Raw genomic sequence first — 5000 nt, 5'->3', positions numbered from 1 at the left:
CCCTTTAAGCTACTAATGTCTGCGTGCGTGCGTGCGTGCGTGCGTGCGTGCGTGCGTGCGTGCGTGCGTGCGTGCGTGCGTGTGTGCGTGCGCGCGTGCGCACAACAACAAACACTCAGCTCCAGACAGTGTTTCGAGCTTCCTTCTTTTTTTTATTTCGTAGGATCCGTCGTTAAAACATTACAATATTTACACTCGGGAGATATTTTACATGATTTGGTTCACATGCACAATGTAAGAATTAAAAACAGACAATAGAAAAACAAACGCTGTACACACTTCTACAGTCGCTAAAGGATCATGGGAGTTGTAGTCTGTGCAATAAAAGGCACAAATGACAGTAATAGTTGTTGACGCTGCATTCATGTTATGACAAGGGTACATTAGCACACACACACACACACACACACACACACACACACGCACGCACACGCACGCACACACGCACGCACACGCACACACCTGGAGCTAAGACGACGTCGGGTATAATTCCGTGTAAAGCCACTGATTTCACAGAATTTGACAGAATTGAGACGGCCACAATCCTTAGAATTCAATTCACACACTGAATGATGATTGATGTCACGTTGTAATGTAATGTAATGTAATGTTGTAATGTAATGTAATGATTGATGTCACGGCGGGGTCAGGATTAAGGATGCATCGTTTTGTGCGTGTGTTTTAGGGCATGTTATTGTAGGTGAAAATGTACCATTTCCGCATTTTCGAGAGCGTCAGAGAGTCAGGGGCTGAAATGCCGTAAGAGGGTACTTCTGGACAAAAATTGCAAAAATATTTTCGGGGCGCAACCCATGGCACTCTTTATCTACTGGAGCGGTGTGTAACGACATGGATTTATAAACACATTTGTTCAACGCAAAACGCATGTGTTAAAGTTCAGGAGGCTACAGAAAAATGGCAATTCTCCTGAATGCTGCCTTCCGGTATGGCATGGAAAGGAGAGGAGGCCATTTTGCATTTCTTTCACCATGTAGTAAATGCTGCATTCGTGGTCTGGAGAGGGCAGTTGTTTTACACATGCAGTAGTGCATAGCCTGCCCTACTGCAGGCCTGCTTGACTAGATTTAGAATAGACATTTTCAAGGTTTTGCTACTGAAATGATGCATTATTTAGACAGTATGGAGACATCGTGTCATTTAACATCATCTCAAAGGGTGAGGAAGAGGGACAGCTTGACCTGTCTGTCTCCTCGCTGCGTACGTGCCTATTGGACAAGGACGGGTTTGTTGATGGACTCGGCTAAGGACTAATTTAGCGTAACATTAGGAGCTTTCTGAAGTAGTACCAAGCTGAGTGGGGCTGGGATGAGTCCAACGTGCTAGAAACTATTATTATTATGATCACATAATGGAGGCGCTGGCATTAACCCATTTTGACCTGACAACAGATTATACAAATGTCTTCTAAATCCTGACAGTTTTCTTAAAAATCCCATGTTTCTATGTCAGTCGTTCTCAAACATTTTCCTGTCAAGGACTCCTAAAAATATATGTAATTGGCCGCCGACCCCCATCTGAAAATATGTTGTTCCAGGGACCCCCCCAGAAGCAAAGATATGAGTTAAAAACGTTCGCTCTGAAAGAATATAATTTATATTCAAAGATTTGCACCACATTTTCACGATTTTTCAGATCTACAAGCTTGTAGCGCGGCTAGATCTGCTATTTTTTGATAGCTAAAGTATAACACTATAGCTTTAAAACACCAAAAGGGGTTCTTCCGGCCAGAATGGGTTAAACTCTAGTTGTCAAGGTTGGACAACGAGGCACGCGCGCCTCTCATGCCAGGCCGAGAGGGATTGAATGGTTGAGTACTGAGTGAGCCAATCAGAGGGACTGAATGGTTGAGTACTGAGTGAGCCAATCAGAGGGACTGAATGGTTGAGTACTGAGTGAGCCAATCAGAGGGACTGAATGGTTGAGTACTGAGTGAGCCAATCAGAGGGACTGAATGGTTGAGTACTGAGTGAGCCAATCAGAGGGACTGAATGGTTGAGTACTGAGTGAGTCAAGGTCATCTGGCAATGTTCAACAATACCCTGATTGGGTAGAATATTTTGAAAAGGTATGCTGAACATTCTAAAGTGTTCCATCGTAGTGAAATATATCACGTATGGTAAACATAAAAAATAGGGGCACTTGGGGGAATGTGGTTTTAATACCTTGTTTTTCTTTTGTCGAGCCATTACTCGTCTTACACATCAGCAGTGGCACGGCATATGGTACACAGTACACATATTTACCTAACACAGGACCGCATCAGAAATGTGGACCTCTATGGGGACCTACCACGCGTCACGGACAAAGTCAGAGAGAGAAGGATGAGGCTGGCAGGGCACTGCGTCAGGCACCCAGAACTTGAGGCAAGTAAATTGACCCTATGGGAGCCAACCCAGGGCAAAGCCAGGAGGGGAAAGAAGCGTACCACCTATGTAGACGTGCTGCGGCGTGACAGCTTGGCTGACAACACTGTAGAGCTCAAGAACCTGATGTTGGATAGGACATTGTGGAGGGCAGCGATCCAGGAATCCCGAGTTGGTGACCTCACTCTCACAGCAACTAACTCACTAATTCCTGCTGTAAACTGTGAAAGAGTTCATAGGGTTCGTGTTCACAGCATTATCACTTTTAAAAAGTACAGGTATTTTTTTACAAACTGACTTACAAAGATATACATCTTTAATAGGCCAGACGATGAAAAGGGGGAAAAAACTCATCAGCAACGACCGAATTAATGTCCATTGGAATATTTTATGGGCTGGCAATGATTTTTTTATGTCAATCCACACATATCAATATCATACATCATCAGATTCACACTCATTTTACTCTGAAGACATTTTTTTTAGAACAATTTACATGTCTTGTTTTTTCTCAGAGACCTTATTTTAGCGCCGTTTTAGGGCCAAAATATAGTACTGATATTAAGATTTAAATTTAAGACAAAAAGACATACATAATGTGCATAAAACTGCAGCATAGAGACGAAGATAAATTAACAAAGATAAACAGGAGGAAATGATGCAGATTAAACGTAAACAGGAGGAGGAAATGATGCAGATTAAAGGTAAACAGGAGGAGGAAATGATGCAGATTAAAGGTAAACAGGAGGAGGAAATGATGCAGATTAAAGGTAAACAGGAGGAGGAAATGATGCAGATTAAAGGTACCTTCAAGTCATTTTATACACATGGAAAAAAACAAAACAAAACAAAACAAACAAAACATGAAAGATAAATCTTTCACAAATCATTTGGTCAAATTCATGAGCTACAAAAGATTCATTAGGGTCCAGTCGTTGAAACGGTATGACTACAATTATCCTGCAACCCCTACCTGAGTTTTTAATTGAACCCCCCCCCCCCCCCCCCCCCATACACATACTGGCTGTTTGTTGCCCTGAGTCCAGTGCATTCTGCCAACTTCCGGTTCCAGGACATTCTCCCTATTCGCTATGCTATGCTACTTCACCAATAGAGGAGAGCCACCGTTGGACTGAAGCCCCATGAAGTGAACGGAGATGCCATAACTCTGTCTTACGCTATGGCTCTGTCCCCCCCCCCCCCCCCCCCCCCCCCCACACACACACACACGCGCGCGTGCGCACAGACACACACACAGACGCACGCACGCAGGCACGCACGCACGTACGCATTGGAGGACCCCAAAAAACAATGTCACATGGGTGTTCTGCAGTGGACAGGATGGAAGCACAGCTTCAGAGTAAATGTGAGTGGTTATAATAACATCTTTAAACAGAGGAACAGACCAGACACTCTCAGGCTATGGGACCAACTCCTCACTAGCCTGACAGTCACAATTATATCACTTCATCGTCTAATCGCAATTATTTGAGATGATTCGCAATTGTTTTTTGCATAATCTTCAGTCGTTTCAATGTTGGAAAAATGTACATACATTTTCAAACATTTTTGAGCGGTCACCACCGTCTCCACTGTGCGACTGAGCACAAAGCAGGCTTTAGAAGGAGAGGGTGAGCCGAGGTTGGCCTTCTCTTTCTTCTCACACAGACTCTCTCAGGTCTCTACTAGCCGCTCAGCCATGGAGGCCCCTGTCCTCTACGCTACGTATGAGGTGAATGAATCCTGTCCTCTACGGTACGTATGAGGTGAATGAATCCTGTCCTCTACGGTACGTATGAGGTGAATGAATCCTGTCCTCTACGGTACGTATGAGGTGAATGAATCCTGTCCTCTACGGTACGTATGAGGTGAATGAATCCTGTCCTCTACGGTACGTATGAGGTGAATGAATCCTGTCCTCTACGGTACGTATGAGGTGAATGAATCCACCGTCCTCTACGGTACGTATGAGGTGAATGAATCCACCGTCCTCTACGGTACGTATGAGGTGAATGAATCCACCGTCCTCTACGGTACGTATGAGGTGAATGAATCCACCGTCCTCTACGGTACGTATGAGGTGAATGAATCCACCGTCCTCTACGGTACGTATGAGGTGAATGAATCCTGTCCTCTACGGTACGTATGAGGTGAATGAATCCTGTCCTCTACGGTACGTATGAGGTGAATGAATCCTGTCCTCTACGGTACGTATGAGGTGAATGAATCCTGTCCTCTACGGTACGTATGAGGTGAATGAATCCTGTCCTCTACGGTACGTATGAGGTGAATGAATCCTGTCCTCTACGGTACGTATGAGGTGAATGAATCCTGTCCTCTACGGTACGTATGAGGTGAATGAATCCTGTCCTCTACGGTACGTATGAGGTGAATGAATCCTGTCCTCTACGGTACGTATGAGGTGAATGAATCCTGTCCTCTACGGTACGTATGAGGTGAATGAATCCCCGCAAAGCATCCACACAGAACTGGAGACGTTTACGGGGGAGGGTTTTTTTTAAACAATCGCCGGCCGGTCATTTACGGGGTGATCTTTCACTTTAAAAGCGCTGAAAGACTGAAATGGAAATCAATAAGGATTTATATAAAAGGAGG

The sequence above is a fragment of the Electrona antarctica genome, assembly GCF_951216825.1.
Source record: "Electrona antarctica genome assembly, chromosome: 8".
NCBI classification, from domain to species: Eukaryota; Metazoa; Chordata; class Actinopteri; order Myctophiformes; family Myctophidae; genus Electrona; species Electrona antarctica.
The sequence above is the reverse complement of the archived record's forward strand: the minus strand, read 5'-3'. Positions refer to the sequence as shown.